We start from the raw sequence: 23846 nt of genomic DNA on the forward strand, positions 1-23846 counted from the left end.
AGTAAATTGTAGCACTGCAGAAACTCCTGTTGAATAAACGTGCAGTAGGAGTTCTCATAGAAAACCAGTATGTATACATAGACACTGAAGAGCCAAAGAAACTGGTACACCTGCCTTAATCGTGTAAGGCCCCCGCAAGCACGCGGAAGTGCCGCAACACGACATGGCATGGACCTGCAAGGCATCCCAGATATGCTTAATAATGTTCAAGTCTAGGGAGTTTGGTGACTAGCGGAAGTGTTCAAACAGAGAAGAGTGTTCCTAGAGCCACACTGTAGCAATTATGGACTGTGGGGCGTCGTATTTGCCTGATGAAATTGCCCAAGTCTGTCGGAATGCACAATGGACGTGAATGGATGCAGCTGATCAGACAGGATGATTGGCCGGCCGGTGTGGCCGTGCGGTTCTAGGCGCTTCAGTCTGGAACCGCGTGACCGCTACGGTCGCAGGTTCGAATCCTGCCTCGGGCATGGAAGTGTGTGATGTCTATAGGTTAGACTCACCTCAGATGATGTTGCCCGCAGCTGGCAACGAAACGTCAGGGAGAAGTATTTCTACTGTTGGACCACGGCCTCTTAGCCCGGAAGTTTTAATTACTGCCCTTAGGTTAGTTAGGTTTAATTAGTTCTAAGTTCTAGGCGACTGATGACCTCAGAAGTTAAGTCGCGTACTGCTCAGAGCCATTTGAACCATTTAGACAGGATGATTACGTACGTATCACCCGTCAGAGTCGTATCTAGACGTGTCAAGAGACCCATATCACTCCAACTGCACAAGCCCCACACCATTACAGAGCCTCCACCAGCTTTTGCAGTCCCCTGCTGACATGCAGGGTCCATGGATTTATGAGGCTGTCTCCATACCCGAACACGTCCATCCCCTCGATACAATTTGAAACGAGACTCGCCGACGAGGCAACATGTTTACAGACCAATGTCACTTGTTGATGGCCCAGCATTGAAATCTGCAGCAATTTGCGGAAGGATTGTACTTCTGTCACATTGAACGATTCGCTTCAGTCGTCGTTGGTCCCGTTCTTGCAGGATATTTTTGCGGCCGCAGCGATGTCGTAGTTTTAATGTTTTACCGGATTGCTAATATTCTTGGTACGCTCGTGAAATGCTCTTACAAGAAAATCCGCACATCATCTCTACCTCGGAGATGATGTGTCCCATCGCTCGTGAGCCGACTATATCACCACGTTCAAACTCACTCAAATCTTGATAACCTGCCATTGTAGCAGCTGTAACCGATCTAACAACTGCGTCCGACACTTGTTGTCTCATATATAGGGGTTGCCGACCACAGCGCCGTATTCTGGCAGTTTACATCTTTCTGTATTTGAGTATTGGTAAACTAATTTTAATTGCTTTCGCGAGAATAAATTACTACAAGACCAGCCTTGGAGATGGTCCATAAGACGTTACTAGACCGCGAGATGGGCGAAAGCTCGAGTATTGGATAGAATCATGACTGCAATTTATTTATCAGTTACCTCTGTTAAATCTGATTTGCACCCTATAAGTTAGTTTAGACCGTGTTTCAAAGTTATTTTTCATTAAAATCCATAGTGCACGATATGACCGGTTTGGGGATGCAGTACCAACAATAGTCATTAGGTCACCGGCTAATCGATAAATCGAACACGACCCGAGATTACCCGAACTGTGACGCAAACTGTTCGAGTACTTCAACTCGTGTTCAAACACAGCCATACTTATCACATCTTTCGAGTGGGCCGACATGCACAAGAGTGGAAACTCATATTCTTCCGACATTGTGTGTTGTGCGTGGTGAGTAGGGGACGGTCGCTGGTGTTCATCTCTTGGCACCGTTAAGCTCAAAGTTGGCTATTATGATCGCGGTTTGTAAGTGCTCTTCGCTGTCCATCTTAATGCCTATCTTAGTTCGCCGTCAGGTTGTGGAATGCCTGTGCTAATCTGCTTGTCGAAAATGCAGTCTCCGAGCTCGCATGGGTGGGTATTTATCTGTAGAAAAGTTTGTTGTACCCTTCGGTATACAGATGGAGACCGCGGTTATTGTTGAGGTATTGAGTGAGGCTATTCACTCACTACACTGCCGATTAGTGTAGACCTATTTCACGGTGACAGTAAGAGCGTTTCCTTAATTTTCTACCTCACCAGATTCAGTAACTTTGAACGTAGCTAATTTGTGACTTTGAATAATTTGTGACTTCCCATTAAAACAGGTGCGCTCTAATAGATGCTGTGTTCAAAAGGCTAATCTTTCGAAATTTCCAGAAAGATTTTGTTTAGTATTTGGCTTTCGACGATTTCACTGCTGTAGTCGAAGAAGAAGAATTTTCTGGTCTTTATCCAAATGAGAAATTTATAATTCTGTCCTGGGACATTCTGTGCTTCGTTAGATCACATGAACCCGCATGACGCTTGTTTCTAATTTTCGTTGGTTTTACAGTTAAACAAATTATGTGCAACAGCGAGATATGACTATATAAGTATGACGTAAAACAATTCGATGAAATAACAAGTAAAAATTCAGAAGCTGTATTTTCTGCCCCTACATCCGCGGAGTATATTCACCCCGTAGTGCCCAATTTATTTTTAGTTAACGTATTTTCTGTATTTTTGGAAAACCGTATCCTGGCAACCCAGCTCATGGAAATATGAAGAAATTTTGTTCATTTGTTCCTTAAATGTGATATTTTCAGCCGTCCTTATTCGAGGACGCTGAGCACTGGGCAGTTGTTTTGTCGTCACACTGCTTACTAGGAAAACATTGTGGTGTCACCGCCAGACACCACACTTGCTAGGTGGTAGCCTTTAAATCGGCCGCGGTCCGTTAGTATACCTCGGACCCGCGTGTCGCCACTGTCAGTGATTGCAGACCGAGCGCCGCCACACGGCAGGTCTAGAGAGACTTACTAGCACTCGCCCCAGTTGTACAGCCGACTTTGCTAGCGATGCTACACTGACGAATACGCTCTCATTCGCCGAGACGATAGTTAGCTTAGCCTTCAGCTACGTCATTTGCTACGACCTAGCAAGGCTCCATTACCAGTTTATATTCAGTGTCATAATGTCTAAACAAGAGCGATGTTCTCCAATTGTGGATTAAAGTTAAGTATTCCAAGAACTACGTTCTTTTCTTTATAGGATAATTACTTTACCTTGTTCCAGACCTCACGCCAATCTGCGTGAGCTTAAAAGCGTGCATTTCGGCCTCCTCTAGCAACACGGTGTTGGCTCTTCTGCCAACACTTCAAAAATGACAAGAGATAAAGAAATGGGTAATAATAAACTCAAAATAACATTTCAAAACTATTCTTTATTTTACAATAAGTAAGATTTATAGAAGTTTTAACCTAAAAATTCTCCAAAACTGAAATTTCGTTAAGGCCTGTTACGATATTTGGGAAAGCACTCCATACAGAGAGTAACATTACACTTCCCACAATATGTCCTTGGCTTCCCTTTGCAGTTCTCGTACTGGCATCGTCTTTACGTTTCATGCTTCTAGATGACGTGCAGCTTCTGGTCATACCGTGTATCTGGTACCTTACTCCTGGGAGGTGAGATGAGTTTTGCTGGTTTTACCTTAGCTGATCCCATGAAATTGTTGTATATATTCAATGCATGTGGTTTTGGAACACTGACCCTTTTTTTCCCTTTTTTTATGACTTCCAACTTCGGACTTTGACAGCAGGAAGCACAGTTTGAAATTGGTGGATAGTGTAACAAACTTGTTGTCATTCCTTCTTATGATCAAAACTTCTTTCTCTGTGTCAAATCTGAACTCAAAATATCTTCATTCTTTCTTTTTCATAACACTATCTGGTGATATGGGACACTTCCTTGTTCTGATTTCTCTTATAGTTCCACTTGCACGGAATCCCAGTTCCTTCAGTTGGACGAGCAAGTAATGCCTAGTAAGGTAATTGTCATAAAACAATTTGTAACTGTTCAGCTCATCAATAACTGACAACATTTTCAAAACTTCTTTAGAACCCAGTCGTCATTCTGGTCCTTTGCGCAGTACAGTAAGAAATAATAGCAGTAGCCATCGGTACGTCAGTAACGTCCGAAGTTTATATCCAAAGTGTATGGGCTTCAGTCTGGTAAATTGCCTTATAGTGTGATATCCATAGTATCTCACAGTCATTACATTAACTGCCTGCGTTTCCTGAAAGACTTCCCACTCTTGGTAATTTTTATCAGCGCCACTGCTAAAGGTTTTATTTTGAAAGATTTGTCAGTCTTGTTTTCATTGGCACCTTTTTATCATCATTAAAATCTATTACAGATTTCAGTTCAAGGTACCTATTACGACTCATCTTGTTTGAACACGGAGATTAACGTCCTCAGACCAACTATCTTTCACTGGACAATTTATGATAGCCAGGAAAGATCAAGAACACAACAAAGAGACGAATTTCATCATGTAAAACTGAAAAAAATTATTTTATTTTTACACTCCCTGGCAAATTTTTCAGTTCCCTCTACAATCATGCTTACAACCTCTTCTGAAAAGAATTCTCAAAAATCTGCATGAGAGTGACACTGTAAAACTTTTCTTTCAGTTCATCCAACAGAAAAGAAGCTTTCTTCCCTAAGTCATAAAATTAGTATTTTGCAACTTCATCGCACCATTCAACTTCCTCTTTACGGGCTCTTATACAAGAAACGTGGGGAATGTCTTCTTTGTCTCTCTCATGTACAATTTCAGTAATACCTGCAATATCGCTTACATTTCCTAACTACTCATCTTCAATATTTTCCTGATTGGTCTGCTCATCTACATCCGGAGGTAGAAATACTGTCTCTGCTTCTATTTCTTCAGGAAGTAAGTATTTTACTGCCTCTTCGCCAGTTTTAAAAGCACGGTGAGCCACGGCAAAGAAACCTGAAAACATACCGTTTACCACAGAAACTCTCAATGTCCTCAAACGAGGACAGCAAGTTTCATGCAGTGGGACAAAATATATTAAAATATTTTCGCTTTCACAGAACCAAACAATAACACAGTATTAAATTGTGCAGCAGCCAGAAAATGACAGTGATCCTTACCTTAGATGCACCAACAAAAATAAAAATAGAAATAACCAGTAGGCTCTGCAAAAACTCCCCACTTCTGATCACAGTCTTCAGATGCATAACTGTAGCAGAAGGATAAGAATGGTACCCTTTGTTGGCAGAAAGCTTACATTACAACAACAAAAGCCCATTGTTGCTTTGGAGTCGGATACATTGTAATAACGACGGAAAAATGGGCTGTCCTCAGCCAAGGACAATGGGCGCTAATGGGTTAACACACACCAGCGCCAGGGAAAAGCTGTTCTCCGGATTTCTGTCAAATAATTTCTCATTTAGGAACCCGTCGGCACATCAGCGTGTGTTAGCATGCCGCATCCAGGATTCGAGCAGACGCGCTGGCCCCAGATCGAATCTGCCAAGCAGATCAACGACAAGGGCTGGTGTGTCATCTAGCGTGGATTTGGATTTTAGGCAGTTTCCCACATGTGACTAGGTGAATACCGAGCTGGTAACTATTTCCAGCCTTAGTTACACGTTTCTCATAATTTGCATGGCGCCGTTGGGCTAAGGCTCTGGTCAATCCGTTTTGCCACTGACATGCACTGAGTACCCTCTCTCACAGTGCAAATTACCCACTATAGCCCAGCTGTATGTACAGGAAGAATGCACTCGGAAATGGTTAAAATGGTTCAAATGGCACTGAGCACTATGGGACTTAACATCTGAGGTCATCAGTCCTCTAGAACTTAGAACTACATAAACCTAACTAACCTAAGGACATCACACACATCCATGCCCGAGGCAGGATTCGAACCTGCGACCGTAGCAGTCGCGTGGTGCCGGACTGAAGCACCTATAACCGCTCGTCCACAGCGGCCGGCTACTCGTAAATGGAAGGAAAGGATTGGCTCTAACACATAAATTGTAATTGTGTGTCCCGATCATTACTAAGTAGTGACAAGGACTATCGGCTACTGTAAAGAAAGAATGTTTACAAATCATGTACATTTATTGTTATTTCTATCATTACTCAGAACATACAAGGACCACATACTCATGACATACACATATGAACGTGCGGTGATTGTGGATATACAGACGGACGTGACTGGAAAAGTTTCCATAAAATGCACCAGACGAACAAGCAGTCGTGTTAAGCGACTGATAATCGCGAAATTGAAGTGCTGGTGATGATTGCACCCTACAGTTTGTGAGGAAAGAGAAATAGAACGGCAGTCTGAAGCAACACGCAAACCATCCTATACGAACGTCGTATGCCGTTGCTGTGACACATACACAGACCGACGACCTCAGCACTTTGGTACCTTAGGAATTCACAGACACACACACACAGACACACACACATACAGTTCACCACATGGGGAGACGACGCACAGTCATGTCGCAGGCGGGGACTGGCGCTATCATGGTGCGGCCTGTCTGCTCGTGAGTCTACCACCCTTCACGCGGTGAACAAATTTGTTCTCTGTGTCTCTCAACGATGAAGTGTCCTCCGCGCTTCTCCACCACGAAGAGTCCTGATACTTTTCTCTCCTGCTCCTCGGAGTGAAGCCACCAAAACTGCCATTTTGGGCAGTCTGATGCAGTGTACTTCATTTATCCAATCCGAAACCTCATAAAAAATTAATACTGGAAGACTCGGCGTCAATTCTGTTGGAAGATTCCAAACGCCGACCTATTCGATTTTTTTTTCCTTTATTGCATTTGGATCCCCCTCTACTCCGAGTGTAATAGGCCGCTCTACAGCTAACAGAAAACTTAAAAACCATAATGAGAATATAAACAAACAATAAAAACAGGTGCTGAAACGGTGACACCGTAAAAAACTGTAAAATGGCGGAAAGTTCTGGAATTTAAAATATAAAAACACGGCGTTGACGAGGCGGATGAAGGCACACAGTAAGTAGACAGGCACAATTAAAAAAACACGGCGACAGTCTGGTTTCTGTTCGCACGAGATAAAATAAATAACTAGAGACAGTATGGCTATTCGAAACACTGTCAGGGGACGCACAACACTGAATATTCGCTTTTTTTTTCTTGCCTATCCGAACTCCTGTTTCCTGGTCTAGCACCATCGCCGTTCTCATAGATTCGAGATCCGACCGATCAAACGGCGTCCACCCCTTGGCTACTGCAGAATGTTGCGATGTTATTGCAAAGGACACGACATATACGTGGGTGCTCCGTCGTTCGGAGAAACCTCTGTATTCATATTCGCCAACTGGCGAGGTCAGCGCGAGTTCCCTGAATTCAACACGCAGATGCCTTCTTTCCCGAGCGTGGCTAATCCTGTCAAAGGCGCACGCCGGCCTCTGCCGCGGTGAATGCGGAACAGTGGGGGACGCCGCTCTCAAGACTCATGTGGACGGTGCTAACCCCCCCCCCCCCTTCCCCTCCTTCTCGTCTGCTGAAAGCAGGCCAAGGCGAGTAGAAATTGTAAGGGCCTTGTTTTCACTCTCGGCTAACTATTAGAGTATGCGCTTTAGAATTAAGAGATACTAAAGGAAATCCTTTACAATCATCACCCGTTCTTACAAATAATACCGCTCTTTTATATATATATATATATATATATATATATATATATATATATATATATATATCGGAATTTATTAATTAATTAGACCTACCTGGTCGATTAAGCGTGCTGAGTAAAAAAGAGAACAAAATGCGAGGCTGGCTAAGCCTGAAGCATTTCAACTTTCACGTCGATAACGCTACACGCAGCCAGTTATGGTCCACAACTTCCATTCTGGGGTTGGAGTGGGGGTGGGTGTTGTTGTAAAGAGGTGGCAATAGGAAGGGCATCTGGCCACCTTCTAACATTAACAACGCCAAATCTGATAATAACCATGGCGACCCCGTATAGGTCTGGGGTAATGGAAAAACAAAAACAAGAAGAATTTCACATCTGGGATAAACACCACCCTCGACCTCTTCCCTTTTGGCGCCACATTCACTGATATCGCAATTAAGATGCAAGCAAAAAGTCCCAAGGTACATAAAGAGCATCCAGGTCGTTAAAAGAGCCCGTCCTTACCCCTAACAGAATGGAATGAAAAGAGCAAAAACAATTTATGTTAAAATCAGTTAGATACCTGTCCATTGGCGACAGCCATTTTCAGAGTCGGGTAAAGGCAGTTGTCTGCGTATAACAATTAGACTGTTAAGCTAAACATTTTGACATGGTGAATACAGATGATCATGAAAGTCCCTATTGCAGTACTAGGGACCTTGGCATAATACAAGGGTGCAGTTTATCACCTGTGTTTCTTTAAATGCTACATAAACGAAATCCTTTTGGAATCGATAACTGAACTATCATGTTACTGTTTTAATCTTAAATATATATGCTATAATTATACTGATTATGTTATTACCAGCCGGCCGAAGTGGCCGTGCGGTTAAAGGCGCTGCAGTCTGGAACCGCAAGACCGCTACGGTCGCAGGTTCGAATCCTGCCTCGGGCATGGATGTTTGTGATGTCCTTAGGTTAGTTAGGTTTAACTAGTTCTAAGTTCTAGGGGACTGATGACCTCAGCAGTTGAGTCCCATAGTGCTCAGAGGCATTTGAACCATTTTGTTATCACCAAATAATTATTGCTAACATTGAAAATAATCTACAAATAGCAGCATATCAACTACAAATGTCCGCCCCCGGTAGCTGAGTGGTCAGCGCGACAGACTGTCAATCTTAAGGGCCCGGGTTCGCTTTCCGGGTGGGTCTGAGATTTTCTCCGCTCAGGGACTGAGTGTTGTGTTGTCCTTCTCATCGTCATTTCATCCCCATCGACGCGCAAGTCGGCGAAGTGGCGTCAAATCGAATGACTTGCACTAGGCGAGCGGTCTACCCGATTGGAGGCCCTCGTCACACGCCATTATTATTATTAACTTCAAATAATCTGCGCTTCTTACAACCTACGGGTATCAGCTTTTATGATGAAAACAAAATAATGTCAAAAATTGTAATAAATGGGAAAACAGGAAATCAAGTAAGAAGTTTTAACTACAAAAGGTGTAATACATCAAATGAAGAAATCGATTATCGACATTATATAGAGAAATTCAGGTAAATGAATGGTACGACTGAAAGTACATTACAAAAATCTCTTTAAGGAAAGAAACACTTCCGAAATATTGCAAAACACTGTCAGCTCCCACATTCTCACTATGGTAAAGTTTTTATTATTTTCCCACTAACCCTTTCAAGTCACCTAGCGATGCATCATCAGAGTGTACAGTTCGTAGCAGTAGTTCATAGCACTGTAGGTATCTTCGTGTAGAAGAAACATGTGTGTCTAGTAAGACAAGAAGAAAAAATTATGTTTGCTCAACCACATTTCTTTATTACATATTAGAAAGCAAACTCGCACAAGGAAAGAGCTTCGAGCACAAAATGATCATTCTTGATACTTCAATGCTCAGTGGCTAGCAACAATATATCAATTAATTGACTGTGAAATATTTTGGTAAAAATCCCTGATGCTATAATACATTAAGGCAAAACGCTTCTCGCAAAATATAAATTACAACTGTTCAATTCCACATAGGTGTAACTAAAGATAATTAATGCAGTTATATTATATACTTTTATTTTACTAACTTAGTTACAGAATCAGCCTCTTTCCGTTAATATGCTGGATACACATTCTCGTATGAGTAAACCCAAAGTATGACACGAGTTATTCACCGAAGATATTTTTGTTTATACACCAACAATGTTAGAGTGACATTGATTACTGCATAATTTGAAATAGAGAAAAATCTGGAGAGCTAGGCAGTTCTGTTCGATATCAGAGACACATGATAACCACTCTTCGAAGAGCACCAATAGAAAACGAACTTAAAACATCGGTTATTCACCTTTGATACTATTTGGAATACCTTGTTTCACATCTGATCAAATTCATACATTACTTTCATATCTTCTGTTTCTAATGTTCACTGCCACAATTAAAATTCAACAAAGACTGTTTTAAAAGCTACATTTCCTTTTTGAATAAACTGTTCTTAATATTATTAATGCACGTGCTCGATACAAAAAAAATGACTCTGCCCTGAGCGATAAGGGGACTGTTCTTGTCTATCAAGTATGCATACTTATAATATTAAGAACAATTTGTTTAATCACTGCAGAATATTAACGTAAAACATATTAAAGACCGTAAAGTTTTATGAGGATGATGGATACATGATTGTAAAGGAAATGTAGTGAGTACTTGCTGTTTCATTTACTTGAAGTCTACATGTACTTATTGTTGCCATCTGAAATGCTAATTATATCGTTATGAAATCACACCCATTTATATCGTGTTTCGTAATTTAATTACGGTATAACATGGCCATGTTCCTCATGGTCTACTACGTTCGTTATATGTGCAGGTACTCACAAAAAGCCGCCAAATGCCTAGGCCGTGCACAGATAGAAGAAAACAACTGTTGGGATTAAGCTGTGCAGGAGGTTGCAGCCTTATTTGTTGCTATACAGGCATAATTACCCGCAAACTAAGTGACAACGAAACAAACGTCTAAGTTAGGGAGCCATATTACTTCCTGTAGGTTTTGGTACTGCTTAATGTGCAGTTTAGACGAATTGCAAATAATAATTTCTAGAAAAGATGGAGAGTTCTATAATGAATTAAAATCCTGGAAGTAGCGTGCACCCTCACTTACTGACTTACTGCCCCCCCCCCCCCCCTCCACCTCAACCACCACCACATTCCACCTCACCGGACTACTGTTGTGGACGTCTACAAAGTCGATGCAACATTAAACACCATTCTTTCTTTCATATACACTACTTCCAAGTGTACAGATTCTTCACACTGCCGGCCGTGGTGGCCGAGCGGTTCTAGGCGCCTCAGTCCGGAACTGCGCGACTGCTACGGTCGCAGGTTCGAATCCTGCCTCGGGCTTCGATGTGTGTGATGTCCTTAGGTTAGTTAGGTTTAAGTAGTTCTAAGCTCTAGGAGACTGATGACCACAGCAGTTGAGTCCCATAGTGCTCAGAGCCATTTGAAATCTTCACACTGCTGATAAAGTCTAGTGGACACCAACGCTATCAGTAGTAGTTATTGCCGTAATTCTAATTCTGTTTCACCTATAGAACGTTACAATTTCACAAAATACTACAACGTTTGGACATCTTACACCTCATAGGAAGTATACATATGACAGTAACTTCGCGATTTCAGGAAGATAAGAGGATGAAATTCTGTGAGATGTTTTCCGGATGATGTTTCGCAACTACTGCGAAGGCAGGATGACGTTGGGAGGTATCGTACTTGGAAACCAATACGCAGGGCGTGGCTGCCACGCCCACGAGATGCGGAAAATACCGAACGGCGAGCAGCTGATACGATAACAACAACAACGAAGGGGCGGGCTGGGGGGCCTCCCGGGAACAGCGGAGGGTCAACACACCGCGTGCCTCGGCCGGTGATTCATCTTGGCTGTCCGCGGAGGCAGAGGCGGCGGCCCTTCCCCGTCGCGGTGCCGAGGTAAGCGGCCTGGCCCACTGCCACCGCCCGCTCTGAGCAGCTCTGCCTATCGCAGTCTGCGACACCAGGGACCAGACGTGCTATCTGCCAGTGCCCTCCAATCTCATTAGGCGTGGAGTCCATTGGGAACATTGAAATTACTTTTTCCATTATCGCACCAAATTGGAGGCCAGCTAGCATAGGAAGCTCCTGAACCCGTTTGCGGATGGCTGTTTCATACAGCGTGGATCAATTAAAATCTGCACCCCTTTCATTTCGCGAACGTTTCATTATATCGAAACAAGGCGTTCGGCAAATGATAGAAGGCAGAGTGGCACGTATCTTTGTCGTTTGTCTACTTTTCTTAACTCTCGCGTGTATCTAGATTATTGGGATTAAAACATATTATACACCATACAAAAAGACGAAAAGTGGTGTATAATGCGTGTATCCACCATACATCAACTCAAATATTAGGGTTTTTCTTGTCCTGTATAAACTTGCACTATTATTGTTTTGTGTTTGGTTGAACATTTAATAGTGCAGTATGACAGCATTCTGCCGCTCATACGGACGTACATAACTTTTTAACGTTTTTAAGATTTATAAAAGTTTTGCTGTCATTTTACGACTGGTTTATTTATTTAATTGTTCTTGGACGCTGCTTTTATATGCATTCTCCATGTTGTACTTGCTGGCTAACTTTTATTTTTACCGTCGTCTAACGAAATACTGAGATGTCAACGTTCGATACCACACTTGTTAGGGGTTTCAGATATTGACCGCGGTCCGTAATAGACATCGCTGGGACCGCGAGTCACGACTAGCGCCGCTCCGCGGCTTGTATCAGGTATCTAGCGAGCTCTCGTCCACTCCTGTTCGGGACGTCAACTAGGAACGTAGCATAGCCTTCAACTGATAGGAAGCAACCTCTAACAAGACGCTTAGTCAAGTATGGCATAAGTAATGCCTATCTAGATATGTTTGTAATTACATGCATGCAACATATGAAGAAGTCTGTAACACAAGTTAAGTGCAATATACACTCCTGGAAATTGAAATAAGAACACCGTGAATTCATTGTCCCAGGAAGGGGAAACTTTATTGACACATTCCTGGGGTCAGATACAACACATGATCACACTGACAGAACCACAGGCACATAGACACAGGCAACAGAGCATGCACAATGTCGGCACTAGTACAGTGTATATCCACCTTTCGCAGCAATGCAGGCTGCTATTCTCCCATGGAGACGATCGTAGAGATGCTGGATGTAGTCCTGTGGAACGGCTTGCCATGCCATTTCCACCTGGCGCCTCAGTTGGACCAGCGTTCGTGCTGGATGTGCAGACCGCGTGAGACGACGCTTCATCCAGTCCCAAACATGCTCAATGGGGGACAGATCCGGATATCTTGCTGGGCAGGGTAGTTGACTTACACCTTCTAGAGCACGTTGGGTGGCACGGGATACATGCGGACGTGCATTGTCCTGTTGGAACAGCAAGTTCCCTTGCCGGTCTAGGAATGGTAGAATGATGGGTTCGATGACGGTTTGGATGTACCGTGCACTATTCAGTGTCCCCTCGACGATCACCAGTGGTGTACGGCCAGTGTAGGAGATCGCTCCCCACACCATGATGCCGGGTGTTGGCCCTGTGTGCCTCGGTCGTATGCAGTCCTGATTGTGGCGCTCACCTGCACGGCGCCAAACACGCATACGACCATCATTGGCACCAAGGCAGAAGCGACTCTCATCGCTGAAGACGACACGTCTCCATTCGTCCCTCCATTCACGCCTGTCGCGACACCACTGGAGGCGGGCTGCACGATGTTGGGGCGTGAGCGGAAGACGGCCTAACGGTGTGCGGGACCGTAGCCCAGCTTCACGGAGACGGTTGCGAATGGTCCTCGCCGATACCCCAGGAGCAACAGTGTCCCTAATTTGCTGGGAAGTGGCGGTGCGGTCCCCTACGGCACTGCGTAGGATCCTACGGTCTTGGCGTGCATCCGTGCGTCGCTGCGGTCCGGTCCCAGGTCGACGGGCACGTGCACCTTCCGCCGACCACTGGCGACAACATCGATGTACTGTGGAGACCTCATGCCCCACGTGTTGAGCAATTCGGCGGTACGTCCACCCGGCCTCCCGCATGCCCACTATACGCCCTCGCTCAAAGTCCGTCAACTGCACATACGGTTCACGTCCACGCTGTCGCGGCATGCTACCAGTGTTAAAGACTGCGATGGAGCTCCGTATGCCACGGCAAACTGGCTGACACTGACGGCGGCGGTGCACAAATGCTGCGCAGCTAGCGCCATTCGACGGCCAACACCGCGGTTCCTGGTGTGTCCGCTGTGCCGTGCGTGTGATCATTGCTTGTACAGCCCTTTCGCAGTGTCCTGAGCAAGTATGGTGGGTCTGACACACCGGTGTCAATGTGTTCTTTTTTCCATTTCCAGGAGTGTATATTATTTTTTACCAACGACTACTAATTAGTTCAGACACAGGCACAGACTATGCAGCCAGCTTCTTACCGACTTCACTGTCAAACCTTCTATATATGTTTCTATTTAGCATTGGCCACCTGTCATCATAACAACTGACGACGAGAATCATAACAAATACTGTTTACCCAGTATGTACAGTAAGCATCATAATATTGCACGTGATTTGGATGGCCCATATTACTTGTTCAACAATTTTTATTACTTTGAATTTCATTTAATCATTCTTATCAAGTTTAGGTTATTCTCTTCCGTATTAGCATTGCCCGCAATTGAAGATACTAACGACAACTTTTATGTTTTCGCTGTATTAGCGAGGCTGCAGGTGGCCACCTGCTGTTTGGTAATTCTAGTGCCGTTGCCTGTCAGACGGCCCAGCTGTTTGGCACCCAGGCTTATATGATGGTGTACGCACGAATCTACGCTGTGTTCTGTTTGCTACTATAACAGTTCAGGGGTAGCTGTAATTGTTTGTAGGTTTCCTTTATAGTTTGTCTGAAATCGTTTCCGTTGTAGCTACCGGTTAATTTCCTTTCAGTTATTCTCAGGACCAGATTTTCATCCAGACTGCCTGTGTGTGTGTGTGACTGAAAAAGTGTTTTGTTAGCCGCCGTGATGAACTTAATTTGACAGTCTTAAAGTGACCTGTTTACGGTCTTAATTAAATTATTGGCGCTGCTTAGAACCATACCTTATAATGTTTATAGTATACTTATTTAATCAGCCTCCTATTTCCCTTTACGGTGAAACGCTCTGTTCTTCAGTAAAAATAACTTTGCAGTCGTGACTGGTTTATTTTCAATATAACCACGGAAAACGGTTGCTGTATCAATCAGCCAACAAAGGCGTGGAGTGATTCCAAAAATCTAGAGGCTGTCACGCCAACTAAATACCTAAGAATTCCAGTTACGAACAACTTAAATTGGAACGATCCCATACGTAAGGTAAACCAAAGACTGCGTTTAATTGGAAGAACATTTAGAAGATGCAACAGGTCTCCTAGAGAGAGTGCCTACACTACGATAATCCGCCTCTAGAAGAGTGCTGCTGTGCGGTGTGGGATCTTTACCATACAGGATTGACGGAGGATATCGGAAATAAAGTAAAACAAATAGTCAAATATTTGTGACAAGGAATAATACGAATTTTATTATTATTGTGTTTATAATATCAATTTAAGCTGTCTTCTTAAATTTCTGGTAGCTCGAACCATATGTTTCGAATATTAAAATACGCAGTATATTGGTATAAAAATGTACAGGAAATAAAAGGAAGAGAACTGCTCAGTATTAATTCAGAAACACTGAAAAAAGTTTTCTATGACAGTCTGTTGCAGAAATCTTGCTATTCAACGAAGAGTTCATGAAGGACGATATGAAAAATTGAGCAGGAGGAAACACATACTTGGGACGTTTTAGTCCATTATTTAAAAAATCTGTTGCGTATCATTTTCTATTCAGTGCAGTACGTACGTTAATGATATTTTAAGAAAAACTATAAACAAAGTTTTGCATTTTGATGAGTCTCTTGTACATGAAATTAATGGCTTGAAATTGTATGTTATGAGACAGTAAGCTATTCTTTTCAGTTTTTGCCGGCCGCTGTGACAGAGTGGTTCTAGGCGCTTCAGTCCGGACCCGCGCTGCTGCTACGGTCGCAGGTTCGAATCCTGCCTCGGGCGTGGATGTGTGTGATGTCCTTAGGTTAGTTAGGTGTAAGTAGTTCTAATGTCTAGGGGATTGATGACCTCAAATGTTAAGTCCCTTACTGCTTAGACCCATTTGAACCATTTTTGTTCCGTTTTCTATTCTGTTCTTAGGTTCCTGCCTGGTCTGTTCTGAGGTTCCTGCCTGGCCACACACTCGGAACTCGTCACGTATTCAAAAATTTCGTCTTTCGCGTTGTAAACAGACATAAATGTAAGTAACACTGAATATAGCAGAACATTCTTGTATTACATCCATAAGAAAGTCCGGAATGTGTTAACAACAATAAGATGAAAAAACAATTAGCGCTTTGTCGGGCAGAAACTTACTTCTTCCGACTCCCTGATCCGCGACTTCATCCATTACGCTAGACTGTAGCCAGTCAATTTTCATCTTTTGTATTGGTTATCACAGTTTCTCTCAATGGCTCATTTCGTTGATGGGTCATTAACTGACGTTTAATTTGGAAATTTGTGGTAAGTTCCTATGGGACCAAACTGCTGAGGTCATCGGTCCTTAGGCTTACCCACTACTTACTATAACTTAAACTGACTTACGCTAAGGACAACACACACACCAATGCGCCAGAGAGGACTCGAACGTCCTACGTGGTGAGCCGCGCGAACCGTGGCAAGGCGCCCTGAGACCACGCGGCTATACCGCGCGGCACTGACATTTAATGATAAGGGTGACACGTTAGTGAAATTCTTCAATGCGCCACAGCTAAATATATGCCAAAATGAATATGGCGTCTGCTGCATTGAGTCGAAATAGTACCAGTAAAATGTGATAATCTGCAGTCCTAAACGGACTGTTAACCTGTAGAGACGTTACAACGCTAAAAAAATAGTTGCGATATGCAGGAAGACCCGCAGACGCTTCGCTAAACCCCTTTCTACACGGGGCCTGTGAGCTTGCGAGACTGCCCTTGAGGCACTGGTTGCGCCGACCTCTACCGTGTAGCCGGGGACACATGTACGAAACTCACGCGTACAATCGCTTTTAGACGAAGTAGGTTGGATGCTATTCTCGCGCGTATGGAGGAGCTTCGCACATGCACAGACGACCGAATGGTGTGACCAGCTGACAAACAGAGCGAAGTTCTTTGTGAATTGTCTCCTTCTCGGCGAAACGTAGCTTGTTCGTACCATAAATAGTTAACCAATAACACATCCGCTACGAAGACGCTCCGTAATTTAAACAGTAATACTTCGTGTGACAAAAGGAATGTAATTCTGGGGTCTGGCTCGGTGTGGATCTACTGTTGAAAATATGTTCCTGAACACTTTTACGTGCATTCACAATGTAATTAGAGATGAGCCACAACGTATTTTATTTGTCTTAATCGACTAATGAACACTGGCTACAGAAAAGTAACAATTCTATCGGTTCGTCTATGATTTCCGGTTTGTAGGGTTATAGTCATTTACACATGTACGAGACTTAGTTTCACATAAACTGCATGAAAACAAGTAATAAAGCATCACAATGTCCGTCTAAAGTGAAATTAAATATAGTAATCATTACAAAAGGACATAAAGTACTTGATAATCTCGAAAAGGGAATTCAAGCAGTCGATTCGCTTGTTGGAAACTGGCAATAAACTCAGTAGATACGCAGAACAGACGGGAATGTGTCTGGAGCGCAGTCCGGACCTGCCGGTCGGGGATTTGCAATGCGGCACTAGTGTAGTCAGGTTGGAGCAGCAGTGACGTCTGCGTCGACATGGCTCGCCCGTCCATTGCCGCCACGCATCACTTGAGCCGGGCCACGGTCTTGGTGGATCGTCGGTCGGTCGTCCTACCGGACGACACGTTTTGGCTCGCCGATCGTTCGTGAGTCAGCTGTGTGTGTGTGCATCGACTCCCGATTTGTCTTCGTGCGTGCTGAGTTACTCTTGGGTATCGTTCAGGTCTTCGTGCAGTGTTTGTCAGGTTGTGTGTGTAGTTGGTGTTATTTCCACTGACGACTATTAATACATACTCCATTGTGGATTATCACGTTTGTAACCTTTCCTGTTTGAATTATCATGTAGTAATTGACAGGAAGCAAGTCGTTGTGTCGGTCGGTCCGTGGCAGTCCCCTAGTTGGGTTCCGATGGATCAAGTATATTTGGGCTCACCACCTGTCTCGCCTAAGTGAACGAAGGCACACCGACCTCCCTGGAGGATTCTCAGTGCCACCGTTGTTTAATTATCTGTTGTCAGTTACTTTATATTCAAGACTTACGGTTATTTCTTTTTATTTTCTTAAAAATTTTGCAAAATTAATTTTTAAAATGTAGACTGGCAATGGCAAGGAAATCATTTCTGAAGAAGAGAAATTTGTTAACATCGAGTATAGATTTAAGTGTCAGGAAGTCGTTTCTGAAAGTATTTGTATGGAGTGTAGCCATGTATGGAAGTGAAACATGGACGATAAATAGTTTTGACAAGAAGAGAATAGAAGCTTTCGAAATGTGGTGCTACAGAAGAATGCTGAAGATTAGATGGGTAGATCACATAACTAATGAGGAGGTATTAAATAGAATTGGGAAGAAGAGGAGTTTGTGGCACAACTTGACAAAAAGAAGGGACCGGTTGGTAGGACACGTTTTGAGGCATCAAGAGATCACAAATTTAGCATTGGAGGGCAGCGTGGAGGGTAAAAATCGTAGAGGGAGACCAAGAGATGAATACACTAAGCAGATTCAGAAGGATGTAGGTTGCAGTAAGTACTGGGGGATGAAGAAGCTTGCTGAGGATAGAGTAGCATGGAGAGCTGCATCAAACCAGTCTCAGGACTGAAGACCACAACAACAGCAACAACAATTTTTAAATATATCTTTCAAGCTTAAACATTGCGGCTTTCTGCCTTTAAAAGATGACGGTAATGTATTTTAAAATTTTGAAACTTAATTGTGGCCCTCAGCCATTTGTATTGTACCTTGCATATGTTTGCCGGTTTTTTAAATTATTTTATTGTTATATTAATTGGATTTTTATCTTGTTGATTTGTTGAGATTTCTTGTTTGGATGCCTTCAGCCGTGAAAGGGTTGCATTTGGTAAAACTTCGGTTATGTGCCGCTTTGGTTGTAAAGGTTATTAAATTACAATAAATGACAATTAGAAGGAGAAACTGACCTCAACCTTTGGCCCTTTCCACAATCCTATTACCTGTTCTGCTCAGCGGGTCTAGCGGGCTTATCACTAACGTTTATGTAACGCGTGCAAAATTGAGATGCTGTCGTGAGCTTTAAAACTTCTTTTGAAATCAACGTTTTAATTGGATTTTCCTAACAATTTCATTGGAAGCAAAACGCTTAAGTTAGACAGACATGTAGACAGATGGCAGCGATTTTGAAGCAATTTACGGAAACAATAGAAAGCCTAACTCCTTATTGTCATGCGAGGTTTGAATACAGTTCCACTGACTTAATTCCTTTCCTACGCTTTGACGCTAAGGCACAAAAAGCTGGAATGAGGTTTTAGTTCGATATTTTTTGCCAAAATATTGCCAACATAACGGTTTAGTCTGCTAGAATCCGCTGGAGTAAGCGACAGGCAGTGTTCAGGACGACATCTGAACTGCAGAGCATTACATGTTATTGTTTGTTGTTCTGTTAGTGTACAGAGATGGAAAATCCTACAGTTTTGCTTACCGTCAGTCTTCACTCGTTAATCACTTGGCTGCGTTTCCGTTTCACGCATATTTTGCCTTTCTTGCTCCAGTTCCGCCAGTAATGAACCCCTTTAGCGGCGAGGCTTTCAGCGTGATTAGCAAGTTCTGAGAGCTGAGTGCGTCCCACTGAGCTCGTTCCGAACTGTCTGAATCCTCAGCAGACTGGCTGCAAGGGGATTATAAGTTGTCGGTGGGTCTTTTATGTTCTGCCAACCACTTATCGCCGACTCCACTTCCATAATCCTCACAACGTGTACCAGAGAGTTCACAGTATTCACATTACGAATTTTCATTTGCTCTGAAGTATTCTGCAGCTGATACCCAACCATAATCGGAACTTTCCACTTCATTCTTGGTCAAATACTGCTGCTGGTCGTCAGCACAGTGTTCAGACGCTGCACTACAGGATTCACATTAACGATTCTTCGGATAAGATGGTACACTGCAACTCAAACAAAGGGTTAAGAGCACCGATGAGAAAGAATGTGGAGTGTGAGCCAATGTTTAAAGTTAGTGGAACTCAAAACGGTGTTCACCGGAAACCTTTTCCTTTACTTTCCTACCGGTTACGATCTGTGAAATCGTCACACGCATCTGTATTCGCAAACCAGTACACACGCATCAATATTCGCAAACCAGTAAACAAGATATAAAAAAGTTGTAGGCAAGTTACGCACAAAATATATAAAAACACAATTTTATTGTTTTCACACCGTTCGACGCTACCTAACTTGGCTAAAAGTTATTACAGCTCGTTCATTAACTACTTTCATGATAACTTTTGTCATTGTACTACGCGTATCTGCATGCCTAGGCTTTTACTCAGTAATATCCTTACTTCTTCATAAGTTCCTTTCTCAACATGGTATTTGATTATGAAGTTACTACTCTAAAACTCGATTTCCTCAGACCATTTTATTTCGCTTATTTTTAGCACGTCACTTATAACTGTCTCATTTTTTTTTATATTTTCCAGTATTTCACAAATGCTAAGAAATCATACATTTCAAATTCTTACTTGTAAATACTAGATTTCAGCTATCAGTCGTCCTTTTGAAATTTTATTGGCAGATCTAGATTTCGGCTAGACATTAGCCATTCTCAATGCACTATCATTTTTGATCAATGCCTGTTGGTCGGGCTTCATCCGCAGTTCGTTGAATATTCATTGATCAAAAATGATAGTGCATTGAGAATGGCTAGTTTCTAGCCGAAATCTAGATCTGCAAATAAAATTTCAAAAGGACGACTCATAGCTGAAATCTATTATTTACAAGCCAATATAACAGTCGCTACGTGCTACAGCATCTGAATGGAGGGTAACCTGATGAAGTCTTTTACTTCCTTCATTTAGTCCAAGGTTTGTCCTTGACCCCCATCTAGAGATCTAAACTGGGGTTTATTTTACCTCCATATTATTTAGTTACAAAGCTCGCCATCATTGCTACGAAGCGAGAGATATTCAGTGAATCTTTAGCGAAGTATTTTCCCTCCGGTCGTCTTCATGCTATGCCGCTAATCATGCTGGCTCATGTGAATTAAGAAGCAGTTCCACTCCAAGGAAAAGAGAGCGCCTTTCTCTCGCAGGAAACCGTTACAATTGAAGGCGTTCCTTATCGCAAGTGACATTTGCTCCCTGCACTCAGTTAGCCGCTTGTTGTGCAAACTTTGCCTCCTCTCTACTTAAAATGGTTCAAATGGCTCTAAACATATAGGACTTAACATCTGAGGTCATCAGTCCCTTAGAATTAGAACTGCGTAAACCTAACTAACGTAAGGACGTCACACATATATATGCCCGAGGCAGGATTCGAACCTGCGACCGTAGCAGCCGCGTGGTTCCGGACTGAAGCGCCTAGAACAGCTCGGTCACAGCGGCTGGCTCCTCTCTACTACGGCCAACTGGACGCCATGGTTATCCTTAGATTGATTTCAGAACATTAACGACGTTTTCTTAAATCTTTAGTAACTTTAAGAGAGGATAGACTGCAACAATTACCGTTCCAGTTTTACGAGTAGAAGCGTGGACTACAAATACACGTACGGGTAGAAAGTCACTTTCTGAATAAATTAATCTGAATTTAACAAAGACTCCTTTTTTTAATGGAACTGTCAAGAAATAAGCGAAAATCTCTTCATCGGTTCACTAGCGTTTCTGGAACGATTCGGAAGAAAATTATGAAAAACGTTGCATCGGCCGGGAATCGAACCCGGGCCGCCCGCGTGGCAGGCGAGCATTCTACCACTGAACCACCGATGCTGACAAGAGAGTAATCTCCCCGTTATGATGAGTCGCCGCTCCCGCAGGTTTCACTCCGGCCGAGGCTGCGGTGCCGGTGGATGATATAGCGGTTTGTGCCACGCAGCAGCCTCTCGTATAACAGTCTTCGTGAGACAATTTCTTTCTTTCTGACAGAGTACTCATTTGCAGAGAAACACTTGACGCTCTTTGCTCTTCTTCGTTCTCTCGTAACACGTGTTCTCAATAACCTAAGTCGGTTACCGCTACTTTAAGCTTGGTCACATACACGCAGACGCAAAACATACATTAGTAGCGCGCTGCCTCGTTCTTCCCATAGTTCAGACGTACGACTTTATTCCTTCCGAAAAAGCAGTTGGCCTATGGCAACCGCGGTATTGCCCTGGGCATAGCCAACGGGATATAGGGCTTGAGACAAGTGACAGCTAGCCGAGGCCCACGAGAGAAACAGGTCGTGACGCGTGCGTCACAGCACGAGACACTACTGGTCTTAGGAGTGCCAGCAGCAGTCTCCGGCTGGGCGCAAGTGACTATTTCAGACGAGTTTAATAATTCTTGACTGTGTGTTTAAATGCATGCAATTTCTCGACAGCACCCTACAAAGTTTAGACCTTTAATGTGTACATTTTCAATTACATATTGATTTCTCGTGGACCCTGCACGGACAAACTGACTAGTGTGACGTCACAAGTTCGTTGCGGGGCCCGTGTATCTCGTTGGTCCCGCAGCTAGTCGGAGCCAACACGTTATACGGGCCTTGCAACGAACTTGTGACGTCACACTAGTCGGCTTCACGGCCGACTGAAGATACCGCCCTGGGCACTGGAAACAATCTTGTTTGGGACGTAGACAGAGTTCGTGAGACATGCGCCTCGTGATGTGTTGCTCAGCATGTTGAACTATGAATTGACTTGTGGATAAAGCGCTAGCTGCTACAATCTTATGTTACCAAAGAAACTGCAGTTCTTTGAACAGTAAGTGCTTCATAAATGCTAATATTATTACTTTTTCCGACTACTTAGCAAGCAGAGAACACTTGTGTTTGACTGAGAGGTTATGCTAAGAGCTGCACTGTAAACTAACTAAATGTGTACAAATAAGTATCGAGATGTGTACATCTAGATTGAAAAAGCTAAACTGAATTTCTGTTTTCAGATACTGGTACTAGTAATACCAAGGTGCTGTAGCATGGCTGGCCGCAAAAGTAATTACAGATCTCAAAACGAAGCTGCCAGCACACTTTCTTTACTAAGTGATGAGGAACTAAAGAAGAAGTTGCTAGGGAAAATTCTCACCTATCGGTGATCAAAACAGAAAAGTTAGTAGTTGATGTAGAAAGAAAGACATTTGAAAGAAGATATCCCAAGCGGAAACCAAATGCAGTTCCTTCAATTTTTCCAAATTTACCAGAATATTTGACAACAGCTGGACCTCATGTAGAAGATTATGTGACGTAGAACGTGATAATCTTGAGAAAGCAGCGGCAAGAAGTTTGGATGATTGCAAGCAATCTGAAGAACAAATAGCTATTAAAATTTGGGGGACATATGCAATTACTTTTCAACTGCAACCCATATTAGTAATAACAGTATTTTGTATTGAGTTCGAACAGAAGACAGTGCTGTGTTTTATTGATGTCGCTAATGAATTACCAGCTATTTTAGGTTCTGTAACTATTAATACTGATTTAAGTATCCCACTTTCTGTAAACAGATACAAAATTCCCCAGCATTAAGTACCCACTGAATATAAGTCAGTAAACACCAAGCATATATAGCATATATTTGATCGCCCGGGTTCCCGGGTTCGATTCCCGGTGGGGTCAGGGATTTTCTCTGCCTCGTGATGGCTAGGTGTTGTGTGCTGTCCTTAGGTTAGTTAGGTTTAAGTAGTTCTAAGTTCTAGGGGACTGATGACCATAGATGTTAAGTCCCATAGTGCTCAGAGCCATTTGAACCAGCCATATATTTGATAGAATTTTGAAATATGTTTTGACTGAATAGTGTCTACAGGGGACAATTTAAACAAGTGTTTGGTGGTTGAAAACACAGTGAAAGCGCCAGAAGATAAATATTCGGGCGGACATGTTCACAGCTGCATCTGATAATTGAGCAAATTCAATTCGTAATCAAAAAAATGACAACAGCTGTAGATATTGTGGGAATACATTATTACTGGCGACTTCTCTGTACTTTCATT

General features: G+C 43.1%; 1 non-coding gene across 1 annotated transcript; it reads right to left on the bottom strand.

The window, feature by feature from the left end:
* Positions 1-21576: 21576 nt before the first annotated feature.
* Trnag-gcc (transfer RNA glycine (anticodon GCC)) lies at positions 21577-21647 on the bottom strand. Its single transcript has one exon. It is a non-coding gene; the product is annotated as a tRNA-Gly (tRNA).
* Positions 21648-23846: the final 2199 nt, after the last annotated feature.

Source organism: Schistocerca serialis, chromosome 1 (assembly GCF_023864345.2).
Source record: "Schistocerca serialis cubense isolate TAMUIC-IGC-003099 chromosome 1, iqSchSeri2.2, whole genome shotgun sequence".
Lineage (NCBI taxonomy): Eukaryota > Metazoa > Arthropoda > Insecta > Orthoptera > Acrididae > Schistocerca > Schistocerca serialis.